Here is a 12500-nt window from a genome sequence, read left to right on the forward strand (position 1 = left end):
GCTCCCTCCTGCTGTGCCCATTGCTCCCCAATGAGCCCGTGGTGCAACGTTGGGGTTGATGCTATTTGCACATGTTTTGCAAAATGAGGTTAGCATTGGTAAACAAGTATATCCCGTTGGCCAACCACCAGGCCAAAAGAGGTTCACGCAGTCAATTAATTGTACACTTCAACGAGCAAAGCGTGCCATTGTTTTCTGTACTGAACAAGCTCAAGCTTGAATACTTATACAGTGACAATATCTTTCAACACACGAGAAAAAATATTGACCAACATTTTGCAATGGTTGGCTCACATGCTTGGACGCACACTTGCCATCATCGCATAGGCAATGAAAATCTATGGAGTGATTCTCTCTTACTCATTGAGACTATGAACCAATCATTGCAACCTCTATGAGTTTTTATCTATCTTATCTCACATTGCAAAAAGAACACGAAACAATATGTTGTGAGATCAAGAGCACTACCTCCTCCATTTACTTTTCCTATAGCCACCATGCATGCCCAAAATTGGCAAGAATTGTGACACAAGCCAATTCTCTTTGAAAAGTTTTAAAAAATCACCAAATGACAACTCAATTAAATTTGTTATATTTTTCTAAGGTGCCACACAAAATTTGGTGATTTTCTGACGAGTTATGTTTTTTTTATGATTTTCTGAATTTTTAACACTTAAAAAATAAAAAAAAATACCTAGACTGGATAAAAAATTTTCAAAATTTTTGTAAAATTAGATTATATTCTTCTAAATATATCTGCAAAATATCAGGTCAAAATACCTAAAATTGAATTTTTTAGGGGGTGTGTCACTTTAAACATTGTCATGTCACCTCATGTATTGTCATGTCACCCCATGCATTGTCATGTCTCCGTGCAAAGTTTAAGAAAATCACCAAATAACAACTCAAATAAATTTATAATATTTTTCTAAGGTTCCACAAAAAATTTGGTGATTTTCTGACGGGTTTTCTATTTTTTATGATTTTCTGAATTTTTAACACTTAAAAAATAAAAAAAAATACCTAGACTTGATAAAAAATTTTCAAAATTTTTGTAAAATTAGATTACATTTTTATAAAGGTATCTGCAAAAAATCAGGTCAAAATACCTAAAATTGAATTTTTTAGGGGGGGTGTGTCACCTCAGACATTGTGATGTTTCCTCCTGGCACAGCTCAACTTGTTCCTAAGGCTCTTTAGGGGGGTGTGGGTAGTCACCCCCCTGGGGGGGCCAGCAAGGCCGGGGCCTGGGCATGCGCTAGGCCATATGTGGGCATCGGTATAGCATGCGAATAAGCTTGTTAGCCCCCTCTCCACCTCTACCTCTCGATTCAACATCGAAAAAAATTCTCGGGCGTGGTGGACCCGGTGGGGCCCGTCCCGGGCCCGGTGGGGCCCATTCCAGGGCCATTGGTGACAGTTCAAGGAAATGATCCGGTGGTTTATCCCAATGCTTGGGCGTGTTAAATGGACGCTGGTGCAAGGTGTGGGCATGGCATTTGTATGTTGTGCTCGTGCCGATGTGCGAGTTTCCAGGTGATGCACTGGGCTTTGGGATTTTGTTGTGCTAATATTTCCATCCAACTCGGCGGTCAGTACCTCAACTCCGACGACGAACTCAGTGCTATTGGGGCCGATCCCCATGCTTGGAGTATCAATTGGATGCTTGTGCAAGGCTTCGGTGTGGCATTCTAGTGCCGTGCTTGGGTCAACGTGCTGGCGGAAATGCGATGCAATGGGCATGGTGTGAGTTCCTGGTGGCATAGACTTTTGAGGCGTTTGGGTCTGGCGACAGGGCTGAAGCTATTGGGGTCGAAGGCTTTGCCGGGGGGTGTCAAATGGAAGCCGGTTCAAGGTGTGGATACCGCACTCTGAACACAGGCGGACGTGCGATGCAACCTGTCTTAGTTTGTGTCCTTGGTGGTGTAGGCCTGCTGCTTGGTGGGGTCTTACGTTCCTCGGGGTCGTGGATGGACGTCGGGGCTGTTGTGGTTTTGCAATACCTAGGCTGGGGGGATGAGCTTGGTGCTAATGCTTTTGTCAAGGCGTTGCGAGTGCTTGGGGGAGGGCGTGGTGATATAATGCCGTGCTCAATCCTATGTGCGAGTGGCGTTGAGGCACATGCTGCGGCAGAATGGCAATTTCCTTTGGTTGCGGTGGCGCACTGTTGCTCGTGCCGATGTGTCCCACTGTGGTGGTTGCTTTTGCTTAGGCTTTGGGGATGAGCCTGGTGCTTCTACTTTGTCAACACGTGCGATTGCTTAGGTGAGGGCGTGGCGTTTCATGCCACCTGTTTCTCCGAACCGACGCATGAGCTGTCGAGGCATATGTTGAAGTATTGTACGGCGAGTTTCTTTGGTTGCGGTGATTGGACTCTCACGGTGCCCCACTCGTTCCCTCCATGCTGTTTGCGTTGCTAAGGTTGAGGGGATGATCTCGGTTTCCACTGTTTTGTTGAGGCAACGCGAGTGCTTGGGGAAGGCATGGCACCCCGTGCCGTGCTGAATCCGTCGTGCGAGCAGCCGAGGCAAGGTGGTGGTACGTAGGGTGATTCCGTTTGGCTGAAGTGATTGCTTTGTCGTCAGAATCGAACGTTCCATTCATAACTGTTTTGCATTTCATTATTTGCATTGTCCCTCCCTCTCCGATTCATCCTCGCGCACAGCGGTGCGGGCAATTGCTCCATTTGGCGTTTCGGCATCCCGTCGTGCTTTCGCTCGTCGGGGGGCAGTTCGTCGCGTGGGGTTGCTGCTCAGTGTACGTGGTGGCGCATGAGCGGTTACGAGATCGTTTCTGCTGGCAGGCTCTTTGCTGGAGCATCGAACTGTTGGCTCTCGATCCCTTTCAGTCGCGGCCCGAGAGCGGATCGCGCCTCGGTGCAACGAATGGGTTCCTGTGTTGCATACCCACAGAAGCGGAATTCGAAAGTTTTGATGTCCATTTTTTCGCTCTGCGCCCCCTTCGGAGCGCGAAGCGGACCCCGTAGCTGCATCCGTGTTCCAAGCATGCCTTTATTGGCTGCCGTGGCCCATGGACTGTGTCACGGGGTAAGTGTTTCAATATTCGAAATTCACCTAAACCGTGCGGCACTTAGTTGCTGGAACTAAGTTCAGCCTATCCAACTGCTCAATACAAGAGCTGTAGTGGGTGAATATGGCAGCAGAAGCTAAATTGGGAAGGAAAGATTGCTAGTGAGCACAAGAGAATGATGTGGCAAGGAAGAAAGATTGTATTGCTTGAAAGAGAGCTTTACAAGTGTGAATGCTTTAGCCAAATCTTCAAGGCTGTCCAAATGAATCTCTATGGGGGTATTTATAGGCATCCCCCACCTCCTATGTACAATGACAGAATTGCCCTTTTCTGGAACATTCAGGGGCTTTTTGGTAATTTTACAACCTATGGAGAATTCTAGAATTGTCTGGTAAAGCTTCCCAATAAAGTTCTGGAACCTTCTGGGCTGTTCTGGCACTCTCTAGGCTGGTCTGGGAGCTTCTGGGCAGTTCTGGGATAGTCTGGAATCCTCCAGTGGCCAACCAGATGTTTCTGGCCAATTCTCGCAAGTTCCGGGCCCGTCTGGAAGTAGCTCCGCTGGCCAACCACGGTCCGCTGGCCAACCACGATTCGCTGGCCAACCACGATTCGCTGGCCAACCACGATCCGCTGGCCAACCACGATCCGCTGGCCAACCAGCTCTGCTGGCCAACCACACTCTGTTGGCCAACCACGGCCTGCTGTGGCAATTCTTCCTTTGCCGAAAATTTTTGGATTTTAGGGAGACTTGGGAAGTGGGGTGACATGCTCCCCCGGCTATTCCCGCGACGCCCTCGTCGCGTTCTCCCAATAATCTTGCACCTTGTCCTCCTGTTGCCACAGGGAAAGTTCACTTTCCCAGCTCGCCTCAGCATCGGGGAGCCCCTTCCATTTTACCAAGTATTCTTTGTATGCTGCATGAGACCCCCTCTGCGGTATTTGCCTATGGGCTAGGATGGCTTCAACATCGTGATCCAAGACGGTTGAGACTGCGGTTGGTGCTCTTTGTGACTTATTCCGGCTTGGATCACTTTCATCCGGATAATAGGGCTTCAGAAAGCTCACATGAAATACTGGATGGCACTCCAAGTAGTGTGGCAACTTGACCCGATAGGCCAACTTCCCAATTCGTTTTTCTACTGGGAATGGTCCCTCGTACCTCCGTAGCAGTCCTTTGTGGATCTTTTTATAATTTCGGATGGTTTGAGGGAGGAGTTTCACCATAACAAGATCTCCTTCCTCAAACTCTCGATGTCTTCTCTTTAAGTCAGCCCACTTTTTCATCTTTTTGGCTGCTTTTGCCAAAGATGCTTTTGCTAGCTCAAGCTTTTCTCTCCAAGCTTTGGCAAAACGAAAGGCACCTGGACTTTTTCCCCTGTATGGCACTATCATGTCGTAAGGTGCAAGTGGCTGCTGTCCCGTTGCTAGCTCAAACGGGCTTGCCCCGGTTGATTCACTCTTCTGCAGATTATAAGAGAATTGGGCGATATCCAGCAGCTCCAACCAATTCTTCTGATTGGCAGTAACATAATGCCTCAGGTACAGCTCCAACAAGGCATTTATTCGCTCGGTTTGCCCATCTGTTTGGGGATGGAAGCTTGTAGAGAAATTGAGATCGGTCCCCAAGATCTTGAACAATTCTGACCAAAATTTCCCCACAAACCGAGTGTCCCGATCACTGATGATGGACCGTGGTATTCCCCAATACTTCACCACGTCCCTAAAGAAGAGTCGGGCTGTATCTTTGGCATCGAATTTTTCTGGTAGTGCAACGAACACCGCATACTTGCTGAATCGGTCGACTACTACCATAATGTTGCGGTACCCGTTCACCCTTGGTAATCCGATGATGAAGTCCATAGAGATACTCTCCCAAGGTCGCTCAGGAATTGGGAGAGGATCTAGTAACCCAGCTGGCCTTTGCTGTTCTATTTTATCCTGCTGACAGACCAGGCAGGTTTTTACATATAGCTCAACATCATCAAACATCCTGGGCCAGTAGTAAGCACGCTCCAGCAAGGCCATAGTTCTCCTGGCCCCAGGGTGGCCTGCCCAAAGGGAGTCGTGGCACTCCCTCATGATCTCTTTCCTTAAGCCTCCCCACCTTGGCACAAAGATACTGCCCTTTTTGGTTCGGACCAAGCCCTCATCCAGCCAGAACCTCCTTGTTTTCCCTTGCCTTGCTAGCTCCACCAGCTGCTTGGCTTGATCGTCATGCATCATTCCTTCCTTGATGCGATCTAGGAGGGAAGAGCTGGGTTGGGTGGCAGTAGCAGCTAGCTCTGCCTTCCTGCTGAGGGCATCAGCAACTAGATTGGCCCGTCCAGGCTTGTACTCCATCAGAAAATCAAATTCTGCCAAGAAGGCTTGCCAACGGGCCTGTTTTGGGGAGAGCTTTTTCTGCGTGAGAAAATAACTTGTGGCCACATTATCAGTCTTTACCATGAACTTGGAACCCAACAGATAGTGTCGCCAAGTTCGAAGGCAGTGGACCACAGCGGTCATCTCCTTCTCCTGTACGGTGTATTTTCTTTCGGTCTCATTCAGCTTGCGGCTCTCATATGCGATCGGATGCCTTTCTTGCATTAAGACTCCCCCAATTGCGAAATCAGAGGCATCCGTGTGTACCTCAAAAGGCTTAGAATAATCTGGCAAAGCCAGTACTGGTTCTTCCATAACAGCCTTTTTCAATGCTTCAAACGCACTTTGACTTCGGGCATCCCACTTCCATGGTTTGTTCTTCTTCAACATGTCAGTGAGGGGTGCAGCAATGGCAGAATATCCCTTGATGAACCGTCGGTAATAGTTCACAAGGCCAAGAAAAGATCTCAACTCAGGCACCCTTTTCGGTGGCTCCCATTCTTGAATGGCACGGACCTTAGAGCTGTCCATTCTGATCTTGCCTTGCCCGACGATGTGCCCCAAGAAAGGGATCTCTTGTTGTGCAAAGGAGCATTTCTCCTTCTTCACATAAAGCTCATTGTCCCTCAATACCTTGAAGACTTGCTTCAAGTGTTTGGCATGCTCATCCAACGTTCTGCTATACACTACTATGTCATCCAGATAGACCACCACAAAGCGATCCAGGAAGGGCTGGAACACTTTGTTCATCAAAGTGCAAAACGTGGCAGGAGCGTTGGTTAGACCGAAGGGCATGACTCTGAATTCATAGGACCCGTACCTTGTAACGCATGCTGTCTTCGGCTCATCGCCTTCCGCAATTCTGACTTGATAATAGCCTGACCGAAGATCCAGCTTTGAGAACCAACGAGCCTCACCAAGCTGATCGAATAAATCGGCTATGAGTGGAATGGGATACTTGTTCTTCACAGTCACTTTGTTCAAAGCCCGATAGTCAATGCACATTCGAAGAGAGCCGTCCTTTTTCTTTTGAAAGAGGACCGGTGCACCGTAAGGAGCTTTGGAGGGCTGGATATACCCAGCATCCAGCAACTCTTTCAACTGTCTGCGGAGCTCTTCAAGCTCGGGAGGTGCCATTCTGTAAGGAACTCCAGCAGGTGGTTTTGCCCCAGGCTCCAGCTCGATGTGATGATCAACCTCCCTTTTTGGTGGGAGTTTCTTGGGCAACTCCTGTGGCATAACATCAGAAAATTCGTCCAGGACTTGCTTGATGGCAGTAGGCAATTCCGGCGCAGGGGGCTGCTCATCACCCTCTTTCAATGCCACCAAGTAGGTTGGCTCAGACCTCTTTACGCCTTTGGAAAGCTGGAGGGCAGAAAGGGTGCTGGTGCCAGCCTTCCCTCTCACCAATGAGACAGTGCAAGTGTTGTCCCCTTCTAAGATGCACATGCTATTGGTGAAGGGGATGGTGATAGCCTTCACTCTATCCATGAAATCCATTCCAAGCACACAAGAGTAGTCATCCATGGTGACAATGGAAAAGTCAAGAGTTCCAGACCACTCACCAATTTTTACTGGGACATCGTGTGCTACTCCATGTGTGGGAGTTGGTTGTGAATTTACTGCCTTTAGCCAGCCCGTCTCCCTTTGGAATGGTATGCCCAGTTTCTCCGCTGCCTCCACTTTCAGGAAATTGTCCGAGGCACCAGTATCAACCAAGGCCTGCAACATTTGTCCCTTCATGCACACAGGAGCAAATAGTCTGCCTTTGTGCTTGGCTGGAGCTTCAGTTGTCTTGGCTGGTTTGGCTGCCACGGCTGCCAATTGTAAAGAGCCCATGCTGGCACCCTCCTTTAGCTGCTGATTGGATTCTTTCTCGGTAACTATGGCCGAGAGGGTGTTGCGTTTTGGGCAGTCATAGACCCGATGTGGCCCATCACATAGGAAGCATTTCATGGGAGGCCTCTCGGGTTTCTTCCATCCCTTGAAATTCCCCTCCTTTTGTCCCTCCTTAGACTTCCACTTCTTTGGAGGACCCTCTTTGCTTTTGGGTGTGGCTTCAGCAGTATTTTTGCCTTTGAATGGCTTTGTTGGACCCTTGCCCTTGTCCCCCTTTTTATACTCAACAAGGGATTCTGCTATGGAGATAGCAGTGGCAAGGTCTTGAGCTCCTCTACGCTCAATCTCCATTTTAACCCAGTGCTGAAGCCCATCCATGAAGGCAAATAGGGCCTCCTCATCGGGGTAGTTGGGGATTTCCAGAAGAATTTCAGAAAATTCTTTAACATAGTCGCGAATCGTACCTTTTTGAGAGAGCCTCCTTAATTTTGCCCTTGCTTCCTTGGCAGCATTGTCGGGGTAGAATTGGCGCTTCAGCTCCCGCTTGAAGTCTTCCCATGTGGCCATGGTGCATGTACCCTTCTCTATATCAGCCTGCCTCCTTCTCCACCAGACCATGGCAGTGTCAGCCAAGTACAACGGGGCATGATCAATTTTTCGGGCATCCTCCAAGATCCCTGACGCCTTGAAGTACTGCTCTATGCTCCACAAAAAGTTGTCAATATCCTTGGCATTGCGCGTCCCTTTAAACGCACTAGGCTTGGGCACTTCCACTCTTGCTGTAGGAGCTCCCAAGGTGGATGATGTGGCTGCCATTCCACCTTGGACTACCGCGGAGCGCATCAAGGTCATCTGCTCCTCAAGCTCCTTGATCTTCCCCATCATTCTATCCAATTCTGCCCGCAAGAATCGGTTTTCCTCCCTTATGGCAGCATTATCTTCGGCGTGGGCGTGCCTAAGAGACTCCGTCTCACTTGCTAGCTTGTCGACGGCGGAGTCGAGGGCACCCTGTAACTCCTCTCGGAGCTCCTCCATCCCTGAGCCGAGCTCCTCAATGCGGGTGTCAACCTCCTCGAACTTTTCCTCCTCCTCGATAAGAACTAGCTCAACCTTTGCAAGGCGAGTCTCCATGTCGCCGAGCTCTTCCCTAGCCCGGGCAGGTTCCCTTGACTTGCCCCTGCCTTTCCTTTTGCCGCCAGCATGCTCCTCAACCATGGGAGCAGCGCCTCCAGCAGTGATCTCACTTGGATCAGACATTTTCACCCGAAGAGCAAACCTAAGCTCTGATACCACTTGTCACGGGGTAAGTGTTTCAATATTCGAAATTCACCTAAACCGTGCGGCACTTAGTTGCTGGAACTAAGTTCAGCCTATCCAACTGCTCAATACAAGAGCTGTAGTGGGTGAATATGGCAGCAGAAGCTAAATTGGGAAGGAAAGATTGCTAGTGAGCACAAGAGAATGATGTGGCAAGGAAGAAAGATTGTATTGCTTGAAAGAGAGCTTTACAAGTGTGAATGCTTTAGCCAAATCTTCAAGGCTGTCCAAATGAATCTCTATGGGGGTATTTATAGGCATCCCCCACCTCCTATGTACAATGACAGAATTGCCCTTTTCTGGAACATTCAGGGGCTTTTTGGTAATTTTACAACCTATGGAGAATTCTAGAATTGTCTGGTAAAGCTTCCCAATAAAGTTCTGGAACCTTCTGGGCTGTTCTGGCACTCTCTAGGCTGGTCTGGGAGCTTCTGGGCAGTTCTGGGATAGTCTGGAATCCTCCAGTGGCCAACCAGATGTTTCTGGCCAATTCTCGCAAGTTCCGGGCCCGTCTGGAAGTAGCTCCGCTGGCCAACCACGGTCCGCTGGCCAACCACGATTCGCTGGCCAACCACGATTCGCTGGCCAACCACGATTCGCTGGCCAACCACGATTCGCTGGCCAACCACGATCCGCTGGCCAACCACGATCCGCTGGCCAACCAGCTCTGCTGGCCAACCACACTCTGTTGGCCAACCACGGCCTGCTGTGGCAATTCTTCCTTTGCCGAAAATTTTTGGATTTTAGGGAGACTTGGGAAGTGGGGTGACAACTGTCGCTGTGCTCTCGGATGCGGAATGTGATGCGGGAGGATGGAGTCTTCTCCTTCCATAAGCCCAATTATCCCATCGGTAACAGAACGACCGGCGCGCCCGTCTCGAACCCCCGGCATGCTGGGGCCTCCGTGCGGGCGACGACGTCGCGAAGGAATGCTACCTGGTTGATCCTGCCAGTAGTCATATGCTTGTCTCAAAGATTAAGCCATGCATGTGTAAGTATGAACTAATTCAGACTGTGAAACTGCGAATGGCTCATTAAATCAGTTATAGTTTGTTTGATGGTATCTGCTACTCGGATAACCGTAGTAATTCTAGAGCTAATACGTGCAACAAACCCCGACTTCTGGAAGGGATGCATTTATTAGATAAAAGGTCGACGCGGGCTCTGCCCGTTGCTCTGATGATTCATGATAACTCGACGGATCGCACGGCCATCGTGCCGGCGACGCATCATTCAAATTTCTGCCCTATCAACTTTCGATGGTAGGATAGAGGCCTACCATGGTGGTGACGGGTGACGGAGAATTAGGGTTCGATTCCGGAGAGGGAGCCTGAGAAACGGCTACCACATCCAAGTGTCACGGGCTCACTTATTCCCCCAAGTGTTTCTCCCCGTGCGGCACTAGCTTAACTTCCCAATGAGTGTGCTAGTCAGCCTTAAAACCCTTTGTTGACTTGCTAGATAGCAAGAAGATAGCTTGTAAAAACGTGGGTGTGAAAGGTAGAGAGGAATTTGTGGCAAAGAAAGTATATTAACACTTGAAGGAAGCTTTACAAGAGTGAGATTGCTTTACAATTCTCTGGTGGTGAAAAATGAGGGTGGCTATCCTATTTATAGGCCTAAGAAATTCTAGAATATTCTTTGTACAGTAGCTGTCCAGAAGGGTTGAGAACATTCCAGAAGATTCTGGCAGCTTGTGGGAGAGTCCTTGCCAATTCTAGAGCCTTCTGGTCTGGCCTGGGAGCTTCTGGTGTTTGCTGGAGTCTTCTGGGGCGATCTAGAACTTTCTGGCGCTGACTGGCCCGTGGTTGGCCGCCCACGCTGGTTGGCCGCTCGCGCTGGTTGGCCGCGCACCTTCTGGTAGCTTCGGGAGAGTTCCCGCAGGTGTACCCCGTAGGCCTGCGGAACGGGCCCGTTGGACCTCGCTTGGCTGTCCCTCGCCCAGGCGCCAATCCTGCTGGGCTGGGCAGACTGTCTGTCCCGTAGGCCTGCCAGTGCCTTCAGCGGCCTGGTGGCTGGTCAAGGTGCGGAAAATTGGCCCGTTCTGCGGGGTGAGTTTTTCGGTAGGCGACATTCTCCCCCACCCATTCCAGCGGCGTCCACGTCGCTTTGCTGTCTTCATAGGCCATGATTTGCTCCTTGAACTGCCATAGTTCGTCCAACGGTTCCCAGCTGGCCTCACTATCGGGCAGTCCCTTCCATTTGACCAACAACTCCCTTGTTGGTGCCCGATTGATGTGCCTCACCACCCTATCAGATATGATGGCCTCTACATCCTTATCGTGCTGGACTCGGACACCCCCTGGTGCCCTTGTGGAAATGCTTCGGGCAGGATCCTCCTTGTCCTCCAAGAAGGGCTTTAGTAGACTCACATGGAAGACATTGTGGATTTGGTAGTTGGCAGGCAGTCCTACCTTGTATGCTTGTTTGCCAACTCTTTTGAGGATAGGGTAGGGCCCTTCATATCTCCTCAGTAGTCCCTGATGGTGGCCTCTTGACCCTTTCCCAAGCATGTACAACTTGACCAGCACCATGTCCCCTACATTGAATTCCCGTGGCCTTCTCTTTTTGTCTGCCCATTTCTTCATGCGTTTGGCGGCCTTTGTCAAGCAGGCACGGGCTGATTCTTGCTGCTCCTCCCAACTTTTGGCAAATTTGTATGCTGCGGGGCTCTTGCCTTTGTAGCCCGTTGCTATGCTGGTTGGAGTGTTTGGCTGCTGCCCCATGAGGATTTCAAAAGGACTTCTTCCAGTTGACTCACTCCGCAGCAGGTTGTAGGAAAATTGGGCAACATCCAGTAGCTTGGCCCAATCTCGCTGGTTGGCGCTTACATAATGCCTTAGGTAAAGCTCCAATAAGGCATTTATCCTTTCGGTTTGGCCATCCGTTTGGGGATGCATAGAAGTAGAAAAGTTCAGCTCAGTCCCCATGAGTCTGAACAACTCGGTCCAGAACCTGCCGGTGAATCTTGGGTCCCTATCACTCACAATTGTCCTCGGCAGTCCCCAATACTTAACCACGTGCTTGAGGAACAATTGGGCAGCTTGCTCAGCCGTGCAGTCCTTTGGGGCTGGGATGAATACCCCATATTTTGAGAATCTGTCCACCACGACAAGGATCCATCCACAACCCTCCGAAGGTGGCAGCCCCACGATAAAGTCCATGGAGACACTTTCCCATGGCTTGTCCGGTATGGGCAGTGGCTCTAAAAGTCCTGGGGGTAGCTGGTTCTCCACCTTGTCTTGTTGGCAAACAAGACAAGTCTTTACATATGCTTCCACGTCTTCCCTCATCTTTGGCCAGAAGTAAGTCTCCATAAGCAAGGCCAAAGTGCGTTGAATGCCCGGATGTCCAGCCCATCGGCTATCATGGCATTCCTTCATCAGCTCCCTTCGCAGATTGTCATGGAGTGGCACATAGAGTTTGCGTCCCACAGTGTACAGCAGGTCGCCTTCTAGCCAAAATCTTCTAGTCTTTCCCTCTTTGGCTAAGGCGATATAGTTTTGGGCTAGGGAGTCCCGCTGCAGCCCTTGTTTAATTCTCTCCCGCAGGTTACTTGTGGGCTGGCTGATGTCTGCCAGTTCGCCCTTGCGACTCAAGGCATCAGCCACAAGGTTTGCCTTGCCTGGCTTGTACTCCATGACATAGTCAAACTCAGCAAGAAAATCTTGCCATCGGGCCTGTTTTGGAGAAAGCTTCCGCTGCGTTTGAAAGTAGCTGGTGGCCACATTGTCGGTTTTGACCACAAACTTGCTCCCCAACAAGTAGTGACGCCAAGTGCGAAGACAATGCACCACGGCAGTCATTTCCTTTTCTTGCACCGTATACCTCCTTTCGGTGTCATTAAGCTTTCTACTTTCAAAAGCGACGGGTTGGCCTTCTTGCATAAGAACCCCACCGATGGCGAAATCAGAAGCATCGGTATGAACTTCGAAAGGCTTTGCACAGTCAGG

The sequence above is a fragment of the Manihot esculenta genome, unplaced genomic scaffold (assembly GCF_001659605.2).
Source record: "Manihot esculenta cultivar AM560-2 unplaced genomic scaffold, M.esculenta_v8 Scaffold64, whole genome shotgun sequence".
Classification (NCBI taxonomy): domain Eukaryota; kingdom Viridiplantae; phylum Streptophyta; class Magnoliopsida; order Malpighiales; family Euphorbiaceae; genus Manihot; species Manihot esculenta.